Source organism: Pinus tabuliformis, chromosome 3_2, assembly GCF_031772625.1.
Source record: "Pinus tabuliformis cultivar Carrire ecotype Pingquan chromosome 3_2, CPIR1, whole genome shotgun sequence".
Classification (NCBI taxonomy): Eukaryota; Viridiplantae; Streptophyta; class Pinopsida; order Pinales; family Pinaceae; genus Pinus; species Pinus tabuliformis.
The window spans coordinates 274,259,649-274,285,270 of NC_142302.1; positions in this window are offsets into that span (position 1 = coordinate 274,259,649).

Consider the following 25,622-nt stretch of genomic DNA (forward strand, 5'->3'; position numbering starts at 1 on the left):
GTAAAAAATGATCTCCCAAGAAAACTAGGAAAAATCTGGAAAATCAGGCAAAATTGGCAAAATCAATTTAATGCGCAGTGCCAAAATTTTAATGCACAACACTTTTTCTAGGCCAATTTTGGAAGCCTTCCCGGAGTCCAAATCAGGTGCAAGATAGCTCTTTGGAAAGATTGTCAAGTATAATTTCTGGAACAACTTAAATTTCTGAATTTGGAGTTTATTTTCCCTCCAGAAATTGATTCTCCCAAGACTGCTTCCTGTGTGGCAAAAAAGTGGCAGAGAGGGCACTTTTTGGGTGTTTTTTGCCCTTTTGGAGACCTAGAACTTGTCCAAAATTCCTCACTATTTCTGAGCTTGCTTATTTTTCCATGCTGATTCCAAATATATAAGCCGTTTTGCAAATGGATGCCCCCAACAAAAGCGCAACGCCAGTGGCGTTGCGCACCTATTGGAAAAACCTGTTTTTCAATTTCAAAAATTCAAAAATGTCAAAATTTTCTCCAAATTTCTTGAAATTTGGCATGAATGATCCTTGTTAGGTTCTTTGATGGGCTAATAATGCTAGAACCAATATCTTGAGTTTATCTTGCTCTTTTTTGCTCCTCAAAGCTCTTTTTAGCTTAGCTTTTAGCCTCTTTACCCTTGTTTTGCAAATCTTGTTTTGGGTTAGGTAGTGATAGGCCATATGGAGCAGAATTTTCTTTTGTTTGTTGGCTTTCTCAAGAAACTTCTCAAGGTGAATGTTCACCTTCTCCAACCAAGACTCCCGGTCATTCTCTATTTCTTGCTCAAGGGAGGTCATCTCGATCTTTCTTTTCTTTGCCTCTTGCCTATCTTCCCTAATCATCTGCAGCTCCATAATAGTTTGCTTATCTGTCAACTGTTTGTTTTCCTACTCAAGAAAGTTGATGATCCATTTGGCCCTCTCAAGGTTTAGTGATAAAGCTTGTATTTCAGCCTCCTTCTCTTTGATAATCATGTCCTTGAGTTTTGAGCTTTGAGAGCCCAAATCAGTAACATCCTCCTCAATCAGAATAAACTCTTTGTCTTTCCCTTCAGGAGGGCTCTTTTCATGCATCTTTTGCTTTCCTTTATCTCTTCCCTTTAGCTACTGGCCAACCTATATAGCTGGAGAAGAAGGAAAAGCCCCTTTCACCCCCGGTGAAGATAGCATTTGCCTGTGGTCAGGAGAAGAAAACGAGACCCCTTCCATCCCTGGTGGAGATAGTACTCACCTGGCAGCAACAAAAAGCCTCCTTATGCCTCTCTCATAGGTGACAAACACCGGCACACTTGTAGTCTCGGTCTCATGAACACCTGGCTGTCCTGATGGCCCTCCTTCCTCCTGAGACACTAATGGAATCACTTGAGGGCCTTTGAAAATCTCATGGGCAATAAAGGTATCCCATGATATGTTCAACAAGCTTAGCTGATGCAAGACAACAATTTTGATCAGTGAGAAGTGGTAAATACTGTTGAGTTGTTGAGGAAAAGGTTTCCTTTGCACATAGTGAGCCATCTTCTCAATATTCCTGTATATAAAGTAAGGGAGGTTCATCATCCTTACTCTTGTGAAGTGCATCAACAACCTGATATGATATGCATATAGGCGGGAAAACCTTCCTTCACAGGTGAAATACTTGATGATGAGTTTCATGAGAGGAGCATAAATGTTCTGCAAGTATTTGAAAGGAAAAACCCTGCTGATTTGACTGTGATATCCAGCCTTAATGTAAGGCTCATAATGTTCTCTGCCCACATACTGCCCCTTATTCCACTGCTCACCTACATTAGGAATGCCTGTTGCTGCTGAAATGGTGGCAGGTGTCAAGGTGAAAGAGACACTAGCAAGGTTCACCTCACCATTATGGAGATGGATAAAAAACAACCTAGCAAGCTCATGATGAAATTTTACCCTCTCTACCATTTCACAACATTGATAACAAGACTGGTGTTTGAAGCTAGTTACAACAAGAGGGCAAGCAAGCAATTCTATAAGAGTGGTGGGCTCCTCCCGGATGATCTTTTCCCCTTTGTGTGGCTTTCTTGGCACATGAGCTTCTCTGGAAGAATCATTGAGAGTTTCCTCTTCCCTCTCATAATCTGAATCTCTCTCCATGCTTTTGATAATATGATGGGTGATGAAATTTGTAGTGAAAACAGATGAGTATGAAGAGATTTTGAAATAGAAAGTAAGTGAAATGTAAGGTGAGGGTGAATGTTTGAAGGAATTAGGGTAAAAGATTTATGAAGGAATGGGGAAATGAGGGAGGGAGTAGGGTTTTCAAATGTGAGATTAGGGTTTGTTAATGAAGTAGGTGTAATGAGGATGTAGGATTTGGGAGTTTGGGAATGGGGAATTTGGGGCTAGGGTTTGATGTAGAAATTAGGGTTTAATGGAATGAAGCTTAATGAGTGATGGATAGTGAGGAAGAGTTGATAAACCAAGTGTAAATGGAGGAGAAAGGCAGCCAATGACCCTTAGTGGCTTATGAGAGGTAGGTTAGCTTATTTAGGGTTTATGAGAGAAATCTCAATGCCAATAGGGTTTTCTATGAACTGATGACAACCACACTCAAGAAATCAAGCAACAGCTTTCTTTTAGCAAGGAGGATGGTGAACTTACTTGGCACAAGCATCAAGGTGTTTTTGAGGAGTTTGAGGGCGATTTGTAGTGTTTTGAGCTTCCCCAACAGGTGCGCAACGCCTACTAACAGATGCACAGTGCAAGTTTAATGCGTAGCGCCAGACCAAAAATACACTGCCCAAATGCAACATGTGCGCAGTGCCAGTTTAATGCGCAGTGCCGGGGAAATAATGCGCAGCGCCGGGAAGATGCTACAAATTTTTCCTCTGTTTTCTCCCTTTGGCTCGAAATCGTGTTTTGCAGGTCTCCTTAACTCTCAAATTCAACAATGAAACATTATAACATATGAATTGGCCTTTTTATACTTTTCTCTCTTTTGATTTTTCATAAATAAAAACCCTCTTTCCTAATGTTTTGTCACTTTTGAACAATACTCTGTTTTTCTGAATTTTGGACATTTTGACTTTTTTGCAAGTGGACTTACTCTCTTCATGGACCTTTTGCAGTGGCAGAAGCTGACATTGTTACCAGGTCACCAGGAGCACTTATTACATATAGGAACAGTAAAATTACATAAAATTACATAAAATTACATCAAGTGATTTATTAAATGCAAATGCTCAACTTCACCTCAAAACAGAGTTTTGAGGTAAAAGAGCTTTATTTAGCATAACAGAAGTAAAGTTATGACTCTATGAACCTTTTTATTCTCTTCATGTTTCTGCTGACCCCTTTATTCAATTATGAATGAGCATGATTGAAAAGCCCTAAGACCTAATGGAACTAAACCTTAGGACTATTTGTTGTACATGAAATGAAATAGGATGACTGTGAATGACTAAAAAAAATGTGTAAATATGTTAGCAGGTGGATGTCATGAGGGAAACTGACATGAAACCACTACCATCAGTTCATCCATGACCTAATGGAATGCAGTTGATCGAATGAGACACCTAATATGCATGCAAAAGAGCAATTGATCACCGATGGAAGTGTGAATACATTGGCACTAACACAGCGCAAGTACCATTTCATACGGTCAACGTTGGAAGATGGACAGTTGAAGCTGGAAAAGATACACACTAGCCAGAAACCTGCAAATATGTTAACAAAAGTTGTAACCAGGGAGAAACTGAGAATCTACTCAGTTTCAATTGGTCTTCAAGTATGATGAAGAAAATGAGAAACAACCAGGTCCAAAGTGGAGTCATTGTCCAGAAAATGAAGCAGCAGTGGAGTTGCTATAATCAGTCTCCAAGTGGGATATTGTTGTGTGTGGAGCCTGATTATCTTCTGTATTCAAAGGTATCGCCGCATTGGACCCTAGTTCAAAATGGGGCGACAACGCCGCTCGTAAAATATTCGCTGCAACGGGGGTCCAGGGGGGGCAGCTGCGACCTTTTGGGAGCCCCCCACCTTGGTGGGGGGATCGGGGGCAACACCCCCGAAGCTAAGAATAGATGTAAAATTGCCTTGTAAAATGTTGTAATTTCGTAGTCAATCTGGGCTGTTCATTAGGCAGAGATCTGATGGTAGAAGTTATGTTTAATTTTCAGGTTTTTTACCCTAGAAGGCAACCCCTCGCTATATATGAGGGAATTGTATTGCGTCTATATGTATCTGTATTTTGAGTGAGGAAGAGAGAGGAGATTGAGAGAGAAGAGGGAGTTACAGTGGATCTGCTGTAGGTTGTATCTCTTCAGTTTGCTGGATAATATAAAAATAAGGACTGGCCATTTCTCCATGGATGTAGCCCAAACTGGGTGAACCACATATATCTGTGTCTCTCTTGTTTTATGCGTTTTCTGTGTTTATATTTCTGCAATATTTTATGTGTTCCATCGCTCTGTAATATATAATTTTATAAAATGAAGACCTTGAAATCTTTGAGTGATTTAATCAATGCATATGCCTGTTTGTCCATTATGTTGTATTTCAGTTCAACATCTTTCAATGCCATGCTAAAAAAGGAAATGGGTTGTTCCTAACCTTCCCCATTCTTCTGAAGAAAAACACCAAAGATGGTGTGCTCAGAAGCAAGTGAATTCCCTCATTTGATACTATGTGACCCAAAAACTTCCCCTCCTTCATAATGAAATGGGATTTTTTTCAGATTAAAGAAACTCTGAATCTTTTGCACTTAGTGAAGAGTATCCTCAAATGTTTTAAATGAGCAGATTCGAATTTCGAAAAGACAGTAATATCATCTAGATAAATTACAACAAACTTATCTCTTTCATCAGTGAAGGTTATATCCATCGCTCTATGGATGGTGGCTCTGACATTCATGAGTATGAATGGCATTTTTTAATACATAAATGTGCCCCATGGCATGGTGAAATTAGTCTTGTCTTGATATTTTGGATTAAACAGGATTTGATTATATCCAGAAAACCCGTCCAACATGGAAATCCTTTCTGAGCCAACCACTTTTTGCAAAATGTGGTCCATTTTTGATAAAGGATAATTATCCTTCAATGAAACTTTATTCAAATTTCTGAAATCCACACACAGACATATTTCCCCACTCTTTGTCCTCACTGGCACCAAGTTTTCTATCCAATTTGAAAATCTCAGTGGGATGATGATTTTTGCAACCAATAGTCTCTTCACCTCTTTTTCAATCAGCGACAACATCTTTGGATTGATCCTTCTTAACTTCTATTTAAAGGGATTCTCATTTTCCTTGAGTGGTATAGTATGTTGGATGACAGTTTTGTCATAGACTTTTAAGTCTTCATATCTCCAAGAAAATACATCTGCAAACTCCTTTAACAATTCTACATACTTTAGCTTCTACTCTGGTTTCAAAGTGTTAGAAACTTTGACCATCTTTGGATTATCTTCAGTTCCCAAATTGTAGTCTTCCATCTCCCCATCACTTGGCAGGATTCTAGGCTTAACTACCACATCATTTGAATCAAATAATCTCTCTAAAGGAACTAAACCTCTAGGGATTATATTATTATTTAACTAAATTATATCATGTCCAACAACAATATTCAAGAATAATTTTATTTTAGTATCTTTCTAAGTGGTCTCATCTTCATCTTTGTCAATTGGAGCATTAAGAAACTCATCATTTCTTTCAAGATATATTCTAATTTTTTAGTCATCTTTAAAAACCCTCGAGTGCCTAGTATTGTCCAGGATAGAAGGCTTATGTCTCACATTGATCTCATATTTTTCATTAGGATAAATATGAATTCTAAATGCACTAGTAATTGTTGCTAAAGAGTTTGCAATTCCATTTTCTTCTTTAGGGACAAGAGAGATTTCATTTTCAAAGAAAAAACTTGAAAACAAATCCCATACCTCATTCCGGTAAGCTCTCATCCTTGGGTGTTTGGTTTGATAAGTGCCTTTGAATTGGTTCACAATTAGCTCTGAATCTCCAAAAATATGAACTTTCTTCGCTTTCTTCTCTCTTAACAGATTCAACCCAATAATCAGAGCTTCATATTCTACCACATTATTTGTACTGTCAAAATACAATTTGTATGAATGTAATTGACTGGTACAATCTGGCGGAAGAATCCCAATTCCCGCCCTAGAACCCTTCTCACAAGTGGAGCCATCAAAATACAAATTCCAGACCTCATTTGAAAATGTTTGAACCTATTTTTGCTGAACATTAACGTCAACCTACTCTGATACCTCCCCATCAACACATAAATCATAAAAGAAAAGTTGTGATCCCACCTACATATCTACTACATAAAAGGGATGATTATTTGGTTTATTTCCGCTGCTTACCATATAGGACATTTGGAATTATCTATATAACCCTTTTAACACATCAAACAATGAGAGATGTGTAAGACATGTTCATTTGCAATGTTCCTCCTAATCTTGCTGCCAAAGACCAAGACAATAGCATGCCGAATCTAGCTAGAATATTTGCTACCACTATGTCCATCATTAAACTTTTGGCAGGTATCTATGCCAAAGTTACAACTAGATCTTTTATCAACCCTAAACATTTTGCTTTTCTAGAATCAAATCAGAATAGGTCCATGTAAGGTCTAGTAATCTGAAGTCCTAGATGGCCCATGACTGACTTAGGCATCATGCTATGCAAAGCTCCAGAGTCTAACATAGCGTTATGAAGGATCATAGCGTGTATGTTCAGACTTACATAAAATGGGGGAACATCATCATTTATAATAATAACATGTGGACTAAAAATAAATTCAGGAGCATCATCATTTAAATTTAGGGAATCCTGTGAGTTTATATTAGCCTGATCACTCTTTGAACCTTTAACCATTGTAAAAATTATTTTTGTGTACTGTTCATTTCTTAAAAGTTCAGCAAAAGGAATGGATACTTTCAACTTACTAATTTCACTTTCCATATTGAAAGTTGACTATGTTTTTTCCAATTCTTTAATCTCCTTCTTAGCTTCTTCCACTTTTCATGGGCTGTCTTTCTTAGGCTCCTCTAGTCTCTCCAATATTTCCTTCCTTGAATCATCTTGATGCTCAGCTGCTATCTTTTGTGATGGAGTCTTAATAGGAACAACCTGGCCTTTAAGATTGTACTACCTCTGAAAATCTGCTACTGCATTGTTATAACTCCGTTGATAAACTACTAAAGAAAAGATTTGAATGCTATTTTTCCTCCTAAGAACCTGGAAGAAATATCATGCTCCTCCTTGGTAGAAAACGCTTGTGTTTATTTATCATCAAAACATCTAATCTGATGATCTTCTTCCTTAGTGACATCCTCATCAAAAAACCCCTCTGGAAAATGAGGTCAAACATCATCTTGCTAATCTTCAGAACCCTTCTTCTCTCTTGGAGATATTGAGCACCTTGAGGTCTCCCGAAGTTTGGATTTCTCACCTGAGGTTGATTTTCAGCCCTGGAAGGAGTTAGCTTATCAACTAACTTTTCCATCGTCTTCAACATTACATCAAATTTCAAATCGAGTGAAGAAGATGATTCTTCTTTGAACACCACTCTCCTCTCAGTTTTCATTTTTTCCTTCTTGGCCAACAAATTGGCTTCTACTCCAATTAAATTACTTTGCATTGTTTCTAAAGTGACGGTATTTCTCTCCCAGAGTTGATAAGCCATTTCGACATCAAAATTGTCGGGATAATGCAACAAGAATAATCCATGGGGAGGTTTTATCTCAGCTAGAATTGAATTGTAAACTCTGTTAAATATAGCTATGAATTCTTGAACTGACTCCTCTAGATTCCTTTTTAAACCTTCATATTCAGTTAAAATCTATAGGGGATTTTTCTTCACCTCCCACCTGGTAAGAAATAGTTGTTCAAATTGATGGAAAGTATTTATACTTGTTGTAGGTAAGGATATAAACCATCTATTTACCTCTACTGATATACTTTATGCAAAAATTCCTAATTTAACATCCTCGTGGTCGAACTCATCTAAATAAATAAAATCATTAGGCTTGTCTACATTCTGCTGAGCTGTGACAAGTCCAGTGCCATCAAACTAGATCAAGCATTGTCCATAATTCAAGGGGAGGTCATGTATCAGACCTTGAAGGTTTAAAGGTGCATATCTAGTAGCCATAGTGTTCGGAGATGAAATTACACTGACAATAGGAGTTTGGACAACAGATGTCAAGGGAATTGAGAATGTTGTGGTAGAAGTTGATAAAATGGGATTATGGGCACCCACAAAAAACAAAGGAGTGGTTGAAGAAAATAAATATGGAATGAAATAAGGAATGGTTGAAGACATAGCTGCAACTACCTAGAGTTCATGGACCTTCTGTTCTAATTTATGAAAATGAGACCAAATCTCGAAATCCTATGGTAATAGCTCTAATTCTGGGATGAAATAACTAGGGATAAAGGTCTTTCATTTTGTTTGGTCAAGGAGAGTGTCTGGAAGATTACTTTCGAACTTAGATTTGAGTAAATTACTTTTAAATTTAATATATAACTATGATTCCTTAATAAATCCAACCTTTGTAGGTAGAGAATAATACATTTCTAAGTGAATAATACCTGAATCCTTTGGAGCTTTCTTCCTGAACAATTTTTCCGGGCTTGAAAAAACATAGGGTGGATTCAGATTAGGGTTCCTCTGAGTATGAACACCTCTGTGAGCCAAAACTTCGTCAATAAGAACACTTCAGCTTATAGTGTGGATTCGCCATTGCAAACACCTTTCAGCCAAAACTAATATCCAAATCTATGTTTTTCCTTAGAGATATGATCTTAAAAAATAAAATCATTTGGGTAAATATGCCTTTCACTCCTCGGAAATAGTTCCAAAATGTTATCTCTTAGAGAAAACCCTATTTGTAGGAAAAAATATATGGTAACCTCAAACCTCTTTGAGGTCGAAAGCAGGCCCTTCAACCTGGAGAGGGATCTCTCCCTAAAATCAACTACTCAAGGTCAATGTAGTAGAAGGTTTACAATTGATTCCTATGCCCAGATTTTCTACGAATGACTAAGTTTGGTTAGACTATGTGAAAAATCCACCATTGGGCATGGAGTCTCACCCAATCAGGTTTCATATAATTACAGTTTCTATGAGAAACAAAACAAAAGAAGGGTAGTGATAATTCCTTTGACACTTTAAGGAATTTGGAAGAAAATGAAGGAAATGAGTGTAATGGTTAAGTGAAAAACATTTATTAAATGACTGAGAAAAAACAAAAATTAGCATAAGCATATGAATCCCAATTTCAAACACTCAGTATTTCAAACACGAGGAAATATAAAACGAAGAAATACAGACAGGGAATCATAACACAAGAATTTCTGTAAATTGTTCATTGATACTGTTTTCATTAAGATCTGTTCAATAATACACAAAGAATGTTATATCTAAAATAAAATCCAACCCTTTCTTATTCTACAGTCTTTGCTTAAATAGATAATACAATAATGTAACAGGTTTGTAGCTCTAAATTAATTACAATAACCCAATAATAGTAGTATAAATCTCTTAGGTACATGCATCTTAAAATATCTTTAAACATATCAAGTTTTCAAATCAAAACAACTTACTGAAATCTATGCAAAAAATGGGGCTGAGAAAATGTATTATGGTTATGCTTCCCTCATTGTAGATCAGGCCTTATCATCCTTCAAAAATGAACTTCTATTGTAGCTCCTGCCTCCTCGGGTATCCCTGCTGCAATTCCCTAATAATGTTGTTGTCAACCCTTTAGCTGCCAAAACAGATGATTCCGCTGATGGGCCGACTATGATCAGAATCTAGATTAGGGACAAGAAATAGCTCAAAATTCAAAGTTCTTAGATTGGTTCAAATCCTATGCAATTGCATCCATATCATCAAGACGATTGTAACGCAATTTGTTTCACTGAAAACCGAGTCCGGATGAAGGATAAAAGGCTTGCTATTCATTTTCCTAAACAGCTAAAACAATTGTAGAACAGGACATAATGATGACATGGCAGTGAAGTCAGCATGATGCGAATATTCTTCAGTTTTCATCCAATGAGGCTGTGACAAGTGCCACTTTAGGATTTGCTAGTTTGGTTGTGTGAAGGTGAAATTGCCCAATGTCCTCCAAGGTGGAATTATTGGTTCATGGTGAATATTATGTGGAAATTGTATATCTATATATATATATATATATATATAGATATATATATATATTAAATATTAAACCATATATAAATTCTGAACTATAATATCCAAATCCACATATAAAATCCAAATATTTGAATGGCGCAATGTGTTTTTATATATACGATGGAAAAATATATATGGGATGGGCGGAGGGTGGTTTGAACCCGTGACCTCCCCCTCCCAAACTCCATGCAATACCATTGAACCATCAGCGAGGACTTGAAAATGAAGGCCACGTTCTTATATTTAATGTCAACGTGTATTTTGACGGTGGGAGAGGAGGGAGCCAGCCCTGCGGGCCAACCCGCTCTCCATATGACCGCACTTCAAAAACCAAGGGCTAGCACTAAGGTTAAGTGCGATTAGCACCATTAATCCAAGATTAGTGTTAAGTAATCCATAATTAAAGTTAGTGGTGGCTTCGGAGGAGCACTAAATTCGGTGGGACTACAAGTTTTGGAGGTGCTAGCTGGAGTCTTCTCCATTTTTAGTGTGGTTTCCTAGGGAAAAATGAATAGTCATTCCTAGATGATTTCGACATTCTGAACTCATTGGTGTAGGTTGCATAGGCAAAGAAGAACTTTTGTGCATGATATTCCCATGTTGAAGTTAAAGAAGCCTAGGGCCACTAGTGGAGGAGGTCTAACACATACCTTCCAGAGTTAGTTTTCAAAGATCTAATAGCCATTTTGGGGTTTTTGGGTCTTCTGAACCCAATGGTATAGTTTTCAAAGCCATTAGAGTGTAACATATGCTTATAATCAGACATTGGCCAATCATTCCAAAGAGGGCCTAGCCATTGATGGAGGTCCTAGGAGATGTAGCCTAGTACTGGAGGGTGAACTCCTTGATCTATTATCTGTTGTGAGTTTTCTATGTATGATGTCTACAATTTTATTTTTTGTTCACATTATTTAAGTTTCTAATTAACTTATAATTTGTTCATACATGACACATAAAAGACATATAACTTAACACATAAACCTCTTACATAATTGGGTAAATGAGACAAATCAAAATATGTTTTAACTGATGAGGGAGCTTGCATAGAATATACAAGTTTTCCCAAGAATTTAGATCAAGTTGGTATCAGAGCAGGTTAGCTCATTTGAACCCTAATATGGTTTGCCAAGGTTAGCTAGAGAATTAGCTATTGGTTTTGAAATTGTGCAAGGATCATTTAACTATGTGCAAGTTTGTGTGTACAAGCTGAAGCAAGGAGAAGCTCCAGATTGAGAGCTTGGTTCTCAAATCACAGTAAAGAAGTTTGTGAAGCTTTGTGAATTGTTGTGAAGCTCTTTAATTCATTATACTTGTGAAGGCAACTTCAAACAAAGCATGTCCCAAGGAGGAAAACCTGCAAGGATGTCAGAGGATGTGAAGGCTTTTAGAAAGGATTTCTTAGACATGGCAGAAATGGTGAAAGTCCTTTATGAAGAGAGGGATACCAATTTGCAAGATTCAAGATTTACACCTCCAAGAGGAGAATGTTCTTCAAGGGAAGAAGGTAATAACAGTGGTGATAAACCACCATTTTCTCCACAATCTTCATACTTTTCTACAACTATTATGAAAGATGCTAGTGTAGAAAGTCCTTCACAGAAGACAAATGGACAAGTTTTCACCTTCTGTCCACATGATGTGGAAGACGATTTTCTATTAGCACCCAAATTCGAGGAGCTTAAAGAAGAGAGTCGAAGGGTCCAAGAGGACACATCTCGAATTAAAAAGGAATTCAAAAACATCTTCGTATGTCAATTGAAAGATGAAGCAAATGGTAAGAATTTACATGCTTATTCCTTATGCAAAAGTATTGATGTAAATTCATTTTCATCCTTTGAAAAATATAGTAAAGGCATTGGATCTAAACTCTTGACCAAGATGGGGTAAAAGGGAGGAGGTCTTGGAGTAAACCTACAAGGCATTAAAAATCCAATTGAGGTCGAGGAGAGGCCTAAATATGAAGGCTTAGGCTATGTTGCAAAAGGATAATGGTCTTATAGCGACAACTCATGGGTATCATGTACCTTATGCCATAAGAGAGGACATGAGGAGGCAAGATGTTGGGATTTGCATCCATAAATGGTGCTTGCTTGGTTCCCTAAGTGAAAGGAGGACTTGAAGTATGAAACATCTCCAAAGAGAGATGAAAAATTTGAGGAAGAAACAAATCTAAGTTCTTCTTGCCATGCAAGTTCTTCACACACAAGGCATAAGCCAAAAGAATCCAAAAAGAGGTATAATCATTCTGTTAATTCGATTGATGTTAATTCAAGTGCTTAGAAATTGAATACTTTTTATGGTGGAAAACAAAACGCGGCTTTGAATAACGTGTTAAGGAAAATGTTTCCATGTACTTTTTTCCTTTCATCTAACCATTGTGTAGATAAGTGCAAAAATAAGAAAGCAATCATCAAGAAGATGTTTATATCTATTGGAAGTGAGACTGAAAGGAGAAAATATCATCCAAAGATAAAGGCAAGTGAGCCAAGAGGAGCTCAAAAGAACTTCTGTACTCACTGCAATATCAGTGGACATTGGGTCGAGAAGTGTTGGAAATTGTTTCCACATCTTCATCCTGGTAAGGGCAAGCATATCATGCAAGCACCAGAAGAGGAAGTGACAACAGAAAAAGTGGCGCAAGATGCGACCATCCTTGAAACAACTGCAGAAGAAGAGAAAGTTCAAATAGAGGGTTCATTCACCTAGTTGGGTAAGAAATGGGCAGACTATTTGTCCAGTTGAAGTTTACAAATTTCTGTTTGCACTAGTTGCATAGCCCCATAGTTGGGTAACTTGTAAAAGTGATGTTCATAAATAAATCACTTATATGCAACAATATTTTTCTTGAAGCATTACAATGCTAGTTTGGCTTGTTGATAAATGCATTTCTTTGCCTTATGGATGCATTACTTTTCTGTTGAAAGTAGAGTTTTGTTTGACTCACTTTAATGCAGCAAAAGAAGGAAATTTGTGGTTACAAGTTTGTATGTGAATTCATTTCTTTTGAAAGCATTCTTGATGTTGCATAATTTCACCATGAAGGTGTGTGAAAGTAGAGTATGTTACTCACTTCATTTGTAGCAAATTTGTCAATTCAGCTCTTATGTACCCATACATGTTTTTGGGCTTATTGTACTTGTGTTTGTACTTATGAGAGAGTTGAAGAATTGTATACATACATGAGAGTTTGTGTGTGTGTGAACAATGAAACTAGATACATGCATGAGTGTCAACTTGTGTCGATTGTTGTCACCTGTATGTCATATCGACTTGGAAGAGTTGATTTTGTCTCCAAAGGTGAAAGGGAGATGTTGATGGATTATTGCATGAGAATGTGGAATTCTTGTTGTTTATGCAAAGAATCGTCAAGTTTCTATACATGCTTATGTTTGGCTCTTAAGTCAAGTCAATTGTTGGAGCATGTTTATCGACTTATGTTTGGTCGATGATGTTTTGTCGATTTGTGTTTAATCGATATTTTGTACACCAAGATGCAAGAGTACATGGCGATGTTACATGATGTGACAATTGTTGCTTTGAAGGAGCAAAAGAAGAGGTCGTCAATTTACAATTTCTTGCATAATGTGTTTTTCCATTTAATGGTGTTTCTTATGACAAGATGTCATAGGATTTTGAAAGGTCCATTCTTGAGCAAGATGCTCATGCTTAGATTTCATTCTCAAATCATGACATGAGAAGCATGTTGAACTGGAGGATGATAGAGGAAAGAAGCAAAAGTGGATGAGATGCCAAAAATTTTCAGCCATTGTAGACCATTTGTGTGTGTTGAAACCAAGATTCTTAGTGGGAAGGCTATCAGGTTGTATCAGTTTTCCAAGCACCAAGGGATTGATGTGGCCTAGAAATGATATTTTATAGCCAACAAATGTCCAACAACTGTTGGATTGGGTCAGCAACAAAGGGGAGAACAGTGGTTGAGGGACATAACCATTTGCAATGCAAGGCATGTCAAGGTACCCAAGTGGTTGTCAAGGAGATTTCTTCAAGTAGAATCAGTTGATAGAAATTGGGAAGGAGAAGAGAGTTTAGATCTCATCAGATAACCAGATTTTGTGGGTCCAAAACCCTGTCAGTGGGAAGGAGTGATCAAAATTTGGATTAGGGGCAAGAAATAACTCAAAATTCAAAGTTCTAATATTGGCTTGAAACTTGTACGACTACGTCCGTATTGTCAAGACGATCACAACGAAATTTTTTCCCCGAAAGCTGAGTCTCGATGAAGGAGGAAAGGACTACTATTTGTTTTCCTAAACAACTAAATAAATTCCAGAACATGACATAATGATGACATGGAAGTATAGTCAGTGTTAGTGTTAGTCTTATCATACTGCCATCAGTGAGCAAAATTTTCTCTTTTGCAATTTCATAATAGGAGTCCCATACTGTAAATTTCCATCACTCCATTAGGTCATGGATTCACTGATGGTTGAGGTCACTTAATTTTTCCCTCATGCTATATAATTGCTGATCCTCTTCTCTATAGTCTTCAGTCATGATTCATTTTCACTCTGCAGTTTATTTCATTAGGTCATAGGGTTTGGTCTCATTAGGTTTTAGGGTTTTCACCATAGTCAAGTTTGATGATGAAAATGCCAATAAAGATTAGCAAGGACATGAGGATGTCAAATAAACTCAAGCATAGCATCTGGAAAGTCAAAAGTTATTCTTTTTACAGCTTAATGTAATTTTCACCTCAAAACATGTTTTGAGGTGAAAACAGAGTATTTTATTTTATTGTCATTTCTTATGTAATTTCATTGTTCCTATATGTAATATTGATCCTCAGCTGCTCTCAAGCATCAATCCACATTGCCCAGCTACAAACCCTGCAAAGAAATCAAGTCAGCATGAGCAAATCCACCTGCAAAGAAAAATTGAATAGGCATCAAAATCAGGGTTTCCAAAAAGGCAAAGAAACATTAGAAAAGTGGGTTTTCAAAAGACAAAAATTAAAATGGTGTTCATATATAAACCCATCTACTCTATTTTCATTTCATATTCTCATTTTGCAAATCAAAGGAGCTAAATGAAAGAAGGAAAAAGAAAATTTTAAGTGTTCTTGAGCGAAACAGGGGCGGCGCTGCCCATAGGCAACTGGTGTTGCGCTCTTGGAGTGTTTTGTCGTGGAGCTGCGTGTAGGGAGGAGGGCATTGCACGTAGAGCCTTGCGTTGTGCGTAGGGCCATTTTTAGCAGTGTAAATTATAACGGGCGCTACGCGTTGGACATGGCACTGCGTGTCTGAGTAGGAGCGTTGCGCTTAGGGCAGCAAGCACAAAAAACCTTCCAAACTTCAAATTTTTTCCATATTTCCTCCAAATTTCACCTTGCAAGTAAGTACTAGCACCTGGCTTGATGATTGGTTTGCATATATGAAGTTTTAGACAAGTTTTTCACTCTCTATATAAAACCCTAATTTTCACTATAAAACCCTAGTCATTTGGTTTTTCCCATCATTCAAACTCATAACTAAACCCTACACTTATTATTCCCATCACTTTTATCATATTCCACCACTCATTTGTCACCCCCTAAAACTTTACCTCCCTCTCATACTTTACCCATAGCTTCCTAAAGTCATCCATACCCATCCCTATAAACCCTAGAGAATATCATTCATCCCATACATTGTCTAAACTATGCAAACCAAGAAAGTTGATTAATCATGGATAAATGTGATTCTGATTATGATGAGGAGACAGTAAGTGATAGTTCAGTGGAGAGGAGAAGGCAACAAAGAAAGCCTCATAAGGGAGGCAAAATCACAAGAGAGGAGCCAACCAGCTTAGCAGAATTATAGGCCTCTCCATTAGCAGTTTCTTGTTTCAGACATCTTGGTTGTTTTGAGTTTTGTGAACTAGTGGAGAGAGTGCAGTTTCATCATGAATTGGCTAGACTCTTTGTGGCCAACCTACATAACAACAAAGTGACTCTTGCTAGGGTGACTTTCACAGTGTCACCATCAATTATTTCAGAGGCCACTAGAATTCCTAATGTTGGTGAGAAATGGTACAAGGCTCAGGACCTTGATGAGCATTACTATGAGCCTTACATCAAGCCTCAGTACAGAAACTAGGTGAAAAGGATTTTCCCCTTTAAATTTTTGGAGAACAAGTATGTCCCTTTGATGAGGATTATCATCAAGTATTTCACATGTGAGGGCAGGTTTTCCAGGTTATACACTTATCATATCAGACTCCTCATGCACTTCACAAGGGTAAAAATGTTGAACCTCCCTTATTTCCTATTTAGAAACATTGACAAGATGGCTTACCTGGTTCAGAAGAAATCATATCCTCAGTAGATGAACAGTATATATCATTACTCCTCAATTAAAATTATTATCCTTCACCATCTCAATCTTCTCAATATTCCTTGGGAGACTTTCATAGCTCATGACATGTTCAGAGGACCTCAGATTCCTCCCTCCATGGTGCAAGAGACAACTAGGCCTTCAACTCATGTGGAAACAGGAGATGAACACCATGAGACAAAGACTGCTGAAGTGCCGGTGTTCTTGACATATCAAAGAGGGTCAAGGAAGTTGTTTGCAGTTGCCAGGCAAGTGTTTGCTCCACAAGGAGTGGAAGGGACCTTGCCTTCTTCATCAGTCCACAGGCAAATGTTATCTCCACAAGGTGTGGAAGGGGCTTTGCCTTCTACATCGACAAAACAAGTACAGGTTGAGCAGCTGAGCAAAGGCAAGGAAAAAGTGCAGGAGGAGAAGCTTGGTGATGAGGAGGAAAGAAATTTTGACTTGATTGAGCATGAGAAGCCACAACATGACACTGAGGTTATTGATTTAGAGGCTCAGGATTAAGAAACCATCAAAGACATCATCATAAAGGAAAGGGAAGCTCAAATACAAGCTTTTACGGTCAACCTAGAGAGAGCCAAGTATGTCATCACATACTTAGAATAGGAAATCAAACAGTTGAGTGACAAATAAGTCCTCATGGATCTGGAAATGTTCAAACCAAATAGGCAAATTGCCAAAGAGGCTCATGTCACATTGACTCCTATTAAGCAGGAGATTGAAAATGATAGGGAAACTTGGCTTGAGAGAGTCAACATACTTCTTGAAGGACTCATTGAGAAAGCCAACCAGGATAAGAAAATGCTCAGACATAAGGCCTACCATTACATGAACCGCAACAAAATTTGTAACATGAGGATTAGAAAGTTAAAGGCTAGGCTAAGGAGAGCTTTGGAAGGCAAAAAGGAGCAAGATAGATTGAAGATGTTGGCTAAAGCCTCCCTAGCCCATCAAAGCAGTTGATGGTGGTGTCTCATGCCAAATTTGGGCAGCTTTTGAAGAAATTTTGACATTTTGAAATTTTGGAAATTCAAAACACAGGAAATCTGCCTAGAAGTGCAGTACCACCGACACTGTGCTTTTTCTAGGGGCATCCAATGCACAAATGGTTTGCAGTTTTGGATTCAGGGCATCAAGGATAGGCACCCTACCAATTTTCAAAATTTTTGGAGCAGATTTAGTCCACCAAAAGGTCCAAAAACACTCAAAATTTGACCTCTCTGCCAATTTTTGGACACACAAAAGTAGCCTTGGGAGAAACCGTTTTTGAGGGGGTAAATGAGCTCCAAATATAGAAATTCTAGGTGTTCGGCAAACTAGACTTAAATACCTTTTCAATGAGCTATTCTAGGCCCAATTTGGATGATGGGAAGGCCTCCAAAAGTGGGCTCAAACAAGAACTACGCATAGGACCAGTGACACTGCGCGTAGGGCATTTTTCACTTAGGATGACTTTTTAACCTTATTTTGCCTATTTTCTTGATTTCTCTCTCATGCAAGTGAATTTGCTGATGTGATTAATTCCATGGATTGTAAATGTAATAGTAAAACACTAGTAGATGGTAGATTCATGGACAAAAAGTGGTTTTGAGGGTAATGAATCTATTTCCACTCTTGTAGAGGCAAGTTGTTTGACTGCCTAGATTCATGTTCTTAGTTTAGAAATGGTTGAAACAAATTCTATTCTCTTGGATTCGACCCCTGATGGCTAGGATGAGTGGTTTAGATGTATATATCATGTATTGTCTTTCTCATTTGCAAGGGTTGGATTCAGCTAGATGCTCATGTACTAAACACATATCACTTTGTAGCAGTTTTGGCAGGAAACTAATAAAGTTGCAACTATTTTTATGGGATCCCTGTGGTATGGCCTTTAGCATGTGTTTCTTCTTCTGTTATTATTTTCTCATGTTATGTATGTATGCCTCTTTCATATAATTGCTTCTGATTGGTTGTTTTCAAGTCAGATGGGTGGAATACATTAGGTTTTAATTCTTTGCCCTGGGAAATCACCAGTATTTCATGTATTTTCTACTATTTAGGAATGATTCATGACTTTCTCATGCCCTTCTTAGCTCCTCACTAGTCTATAATTTCACCCCATCAAGCGTAAGGTGCTGAAGCTTATACCTAACTTGCCCCATAGAATCCCCTGTAATTTTGACTTAGTTTCCCAGACCCAAATTGCCCAGCTCCTCTTGATATGGAAAAACACCAACAAAACCTATCAAAACCTTTGAGCTACTATACCAAGCATAAAATCTTATTCCTGATCCAGTCATCTTGACTGAGATCCATAAGGAGAGAGCCCTCTCCCGACCTAGTAGGGCTAGCTACCAGGTTAAGCTTGGTTTGTGGTTACCCTGGAAATTGCCTCCCTTCAGCCTGAGGTAAATCTAGGTGATAACAGTCAGCATGATGAGAATCTTCTCCAGTTTTCGTCCAATGAGGTTGTGACAAGTGTCACTTCAGGATTCACCAGTTTGGTTGTGTGAAGGTGAAATTGCCCAATGTATATATATATATATATATATATATATATATATATGTATATATATATATATATATATATATATATATATATATATATTATAGTATTTTATATGATTTTAATTATCATATATTATATTATAATTATAATTATATATATATAGATATATATTATATATTAAATATTAAATATTAAATATTAAACCATATATAAATTCTGAGCTATAATATCCAAATCCGCATATAAAATCCAAATATTCGAATGATGCAATGTGTTTTATATATATGGTGGCAAAATATATATGGGATGGGCGGAGGGCGGGTTGAACCCATGACCTCCCCCTCCCAAACTCCATGTAATACTATTGAAACATCGATGGTGATTTGAAAATGGAGGCCACGTTCTTATATTTAATGCTGACATGTATTTCGGTGGTGGGAGAGGAGGGAGCCAGCCCTGTGGGCCAGCTCCCTCTTCATACGACCACACTTCAAAAATCGTGGGCCAACACTAAGGTTAAGCATGATTAGCACCATTAAACCAGGATTAGATTTAATTAATAGGTAATTAATGTTAGCAACAGTTTCAGAGGAGCGCTAAATTTGGTGGGACTACCAGTTTTGGCAGTTCTAACGAGAGTCTTCTCCAGTTTTGGTAGGGTTTCCTAGGGAAAAATTGAATGAAGCATATCTTGCTCAATTTTCGACCAATTTTGAAAAATGAATAGTCATTCATAGATGATTTTGACATTCTAAACGCATTGGTGTAGGTTGCAAAGGCATAAAAGAAATTCTATGGATGATATTCCCATGTTGAAGTTAAATAAGCCTAGGGCCACCAGTGGAGGAGGTCCAACACAGATCAGTCAGAGTCAGTTTTCAGAGATATAATAGTCATTTTTGGGGTTTTTGGGTCTTCTAAACCCAATGGTACAATTTTAAAAGCCATTGGAGTGTAGCAGATTCTTGTAATCAGACATTGGCCAATAATTCCAAAGAGGGCCTAGCCATTGATGGAGGTCCTAGGAGATGTAGCCCAGTACTGGAGGGTGAACTCCTTGATCAATTATGTGTTGTGAGTTTGCTGTGTATGATGTCTACAATTTTATTTGTTGTTCATGTTATTTAAGCAGCTAATTAACTTATAATTTGCTCACACATGACACATAAAAGACATATAACTTGACACATAAACCTCTTGCATAATTGGGTAAATGAGACAAATCAAAATATGTTTTAACTAATGAGGGAGCTTGCATAACAATTACAAGTTTTCCCAAGAATTCAAATCAGACTTTATGAGAGATTTTTCGGCGTACATCACAAGAAATTTTATTTGTCGACGCGTTTCGAACCAACTAGTGTGGTTCATTGTCAGGACAAGCTGAATGAGCAGATTAGGCATTGCATGTTAAATAAATAGAGCAGAAACTCCAACGGCTAAAAAACGGCTATAATGACAACGACTAGATTTAACTGATTAGGTAGGACCGGATTAACCATTATTTAATTAAAAAAGGAACCTTGGTTAGTTAAATGGACCATTTTTAACCACCTATAATTATAAATATATATTAAAAATAAATTATAACCAAACCTAATATTTATTAATAGTTAGTTAGTTCTAAAAATTATTAAATATATAAGAGTACCTAATTACTAAATTCAAACATAAGTCAAAGGGGCTGTTCCAAAAATTAATAAATAAATATTAAATTAATTATAAACTAAATTAATATTAAATAATAGTTATTTATAAAAGTTCAACAAATATATATAAATAATAGGGTAATTTAGGCTTATGATAATAGAGTAATTTGATGATATTATAAATCTATATATAAATAAATTAATCTACATTAACAGTACGTAATCCAAGTTATGAAATCTAAATATTGTTTAGGTATTGCTAATATTTCAGGGACCCGAGGAGAAGTAATTATGAGTTTTTTAGGATGTTTCTGTTCGACTGTGTCTTCTCGCTGTTTTATTTCTGTGTCAGTCATAGTCGAAGATGTAGTTATAGGTGATGTTTCTAACTCATTCAGTGGTTGGTCTTTGTCCTCCTTAGGAGTCATAATGTGTCTTGACCTCAGCCTAAGTTCACTACATTCTTTTTGTTCGGTCTCGAGGTATAAGTTTTCAACAATTTGTATTAGCTGTACCGATCTGTTATTGGGGTTTGGATTAGGTTGAGATGGTAGTGGGGGACACAGAAGGGGTTGAGGATTTTTCTGTAATGAAAATGGGGCCGATAATGTAGGTTGAGGTTGAGGCAGGCCACTGGGATGGGTATGGATTATTTTTCCAAAAATGAGTAGAAAAAGGAAAATTCGGCCAACCATTACCTGTAAAGGACTGAGTTGGCCAAGGTGACATAGGAAATGGTTGGCACTACCAAGTTGAGAAAGGTGATTGAACTTCCCACGTTGTTCCAAAATTTTGCTGTTGATTAAATGGCGAAGAAGGAAAGAACTGAGATGGGTCTTGTGACATACCCATGGGTCGGCCTTGCCACTGTCAACGCTGGTTCATTAAGTACACTAGTTTTGTCTCTTCTTCTTCTTCTTCTTCTTTAAAAACTACTTTCAGCCCTGGAAGTGAAGGACACTTCTCGGTGGCATGGTCTTTGGTGCAGATAGCGCATGTCTAGACCATGTCTAATGGACACTCCCGTTGATTGTGCTTCTTTCGACAACGTGAGAAAAAAACAACCAAATTATGTTCTGCTAAGGCTTGTTTATGTTTGGCATGTAGGACATCTAATTGTGTAGTTAGCGTGCCTAAGATGTCTATCTTGAAGTACTCCAGACGGTTACCAATTTCCACTCTTGTCACGCCTCCACTAGGTGGTTTTCTTCCTCTAGTTATAGAATTTGGGCTTCCTGACCTGGTGTGTGTGCTACCTCGTGAACACCTGATACATAATAGAACAATTGCATCATAATCCTCTTGAGAAATGTCTCCCTTCCCCATCATATTTAAAGTTTCTATCCATTCTTCTTTCATTCCTTTTGTTAAGATGGCTTTCAGGATTTCTTTTGGTAATTTGGAATGAGGGGATCTCTGCAAATTGTACTGAAACTATTCGACATATTCCTCTATAGTTTCATTATGCTTCACATAAATTTTAAAGGTTTCATCTTTTAATTCCCTAGTCCTACAGTAGTCCTGATATTTTGTGAGAAAATAGGTTTTCATGTCATCCCAAGAGTTAATAGTGCATCCACCCAAAACCATAAACCACCACAAAGATGCTCCTTTTAAGGTAGAAGGGAGCAGCTTCAACTTTTGAGGATCAGTGATGTAATCGTATCCTCTGCACAGGATGTCAAACTCGAATAAAAAGGCATCCAAATCCTCTGTGGTCATCCTGTGAAACGTTGGGATGTTTTGAAAGGGAATAGATTTCATCGGGGCATTGGCTACTGGGTTGACTATGGGATATTCCAACGTCGAGGTCTGACCTTGAGGTAGTTGATTCGCCATTTGGTCGAAAATGTGCCAATATCCTTCAGGGACTTCAGGGGATGCTATCTGAGTAAGTGGAGTATTTTCAATCCGAAGTGGTTTTACGACACTGCTCAGATCTGGGATCACAAGAGATCCTAGTTCAGACAACTGTGGCTCTGCCTTAGTAGCTCCACTGGTTTCTCCCTCTCCTTCTCTTAAATTGCATGATTTTCCCTCTTGTGAAGGATCATAATGTAAATTTTTGGTAACTTGAAAGCTCTGTTCAAATCCTCCGATTTGGCTATGAATCTTAGCATAGGCTGCAGATGGTGAGCCTACTGCCTGAGGGATTATGGTAGGGATTTTTCTAGATATAGTCTAGGGTCCTATTGATGCCTGAGATTCTGCTTTTCTTATGATTTTTTCTACAAAATTTGATCTTCCAAGATTCATCGATCCCTTGAGTTTTGTGGAGTTGGGTGGGGGGGTCTGATCTTTTTCTTCTTAGTCATTCATAAAAACCCTTACTCCTATTTAACCTATATGCATTTGTTGAAAAGTTGGCTATTGAGAAAGCACTTTACTTTCTGGTTATGCGGGTTCTTACATCCCGTTTTTAATACCTGATTCTTTTCAGCAAGAAAAATAAAAAGAAATCACTTTGAAACACTCCCCTCGACAACAACGCCAAAATATTGATGCACCAAGACGACTATTAAAAGCAACCTTAATACCAACATTAATTATCAACCCAGGGTAAGTTTGTTTATTTCAAGAGTGTTTAGCATTGTATATGCAAGAATTCAGAGGATAATTCAGAATGAAATGATTTCAAATCGTTGCAATAATTAATATCTAATTCTCGAAGTTCAATCCAAAATTTTTTTGAAGGAAAACCTTAAAGAATTTTCACATCTATTTCAATCTATTGTGCAGAGAACTGAATCTGAGTGCAAGAATTCTAAAGTAATCACTCTTAGTATATTTACTAACTAGTATCGATAATAATTCATTCAGCAAGAAGAAAAACTACAACAAATAAACAACAAGCAAGTATTCAAGCTTTTAACTAAAAGCAAAAACCGTGAACGCAAGATCTCTGATAACACTACTTGGAAGGAATGCCAATCAAATACTTAAACTAATATGATAAATTCATGAAAGACTAACACATAGATGTAAACATAGTGAGATCTAGAATCTACTTTGAATGGTAAAGTTAAATCATAAAGATCAATACTCACAACAATCATAATAATTCTAGTTTCACGAAATAATAGGAATAAACAATTGCAAGAGTAAAAATAAATAAGTATGGCACAAGAAAAGTAGTAAATTCCCTAGTGACCCGGCCCAGAGTCTCCAGAAGTCACTATCGAAAGACACTAAGAATGCAATTACAAGTAGAACACGGTCTTTCTCATTAAATTCGATAATAAAGTTACAATCTCTAAATTCCATGAGAGATAATATAGGCTTTATATAATCTATGAGAGATAAACTGATAGGAGAGAATCCTCAGTATCAAGAGATCTTGAGGATTTCGCAACAAACAATAAGATTTTATTACAAAATAAACTCAATTCCCCTATTCTTTCGCTAGCCTTCATGAGCGAGACATTGTCCTTTTTATTTTCTTGGTCGTTGTTGTTCCATCGTTTGAACAACAATTGTTCAATTCATATTCCTGCATATAAAAATAATGAAAGTTAGCTTTCATGCCCAAAATTACACAATTTGTTATTGATTGATTTTAGTCAGCTTCTACAATCGTTTCTTCTAAATTATTTTCTAAAATGAAGATAAACATATAAAAATGAATGATTAATTAAACTAATATGAGGATAAAACATACCTTTTCTATGGCCCAACATGCTGCAGATGAAAAAATGCGTTTTTCACGATGATGAACCTATCATATAGTCCCTGCATGACTATCTCAAGATCCGATACTTCAGTGAGTATCACTTTCTTCAATCTCTTCTCTAGTGGATCCTATTGATTGTTCCTCTTGCTACCTAGCTACCTACAATGCTTTAGCCATGCGCTCATTTTTTTAAGTCAAGAACTTTAAGCTCGAGCTCGTGGCTTCGACATAAGCCTTTGTGGCATCGACCAAGGCAACTGGATGTATTGACACAGCTAACATAATCACCTGTTCTTCAATGTGTTTAGGTGATGCATGCTCATCTGGGATGTATGCTCTACGTGCCTGTACAACTTTGTAATGTGACTCGTCAAAGGATATGTTGTACACATATGTTCCTGGATTATTGTCAAGGAGAACAATATCCCCTTGTTCACTTGGGACTTGCTATGATTCTAGAGTTGGTGAAGCCTGTGGGGTGACTTCGATTGCTTTTAGTATGAGGTTAGTGTCATGATCCTGTTCCGATTGCTTCATCTCCATGTCCATTTGTTCTACTATCAGTTCATCTTGTTGAGCAAGTTCCTCTTCCTCCAGCTTCTCACTCTGTTCCTCATCTGTTGCCGGTGGATCTTAGTCTTCAACCTGTATCGACACAATTTGATCTGTCTATGCACCTTGCACTTTCTCCTGTTCCTGTTTCTGTTCATGTTCATGTTGCGCTTCCTTCTCTCTTCTGCGCATCTCTTATTCTTCTTTGAGCTTCTACTCTACTTCATGCAACTTCCTCTTCGTCTCTTCCAGTCTTTGCTTATCTCTCCTTTTTTGTGCTCCTCTTCTATCACGTTTTCGTCTCTTCACTTCTATCTCCAAAGCTACTCTCTCAAAAACTAGATCTTCGTTAAACTTGTAGCTTTGCTTCACCTCTACGCTCTCGGAAATCTTCCTCTTGCCTTTGTCTTGTGTAGGTTCACTGCTTGCTAGTATTGTTGTTGCTGCTTCTTGTGGCACTGCTACCTTGAGTGCTTCTAGCCACTCTACTACCATGCTAACCGGTTCATTAAGCCTAGAGGAGTTATAGAAATATCTCCACGGGTCTTCCTCTGGCCAATGACACATCCTGTGGATCCAAGGATAGTACACTCTTGGAAAGTGGTCTCTGCATAAGCCATGTGGATCATACGAAATGAAATTCTTGGTGCCAAAATGAAACTTCTTGAAGTCCTCGACCCAGGCATCTGCTTCTTTCAAACTCCAGATCGTGTACAACCCAATCAACAAAGGAAGGATAGGCC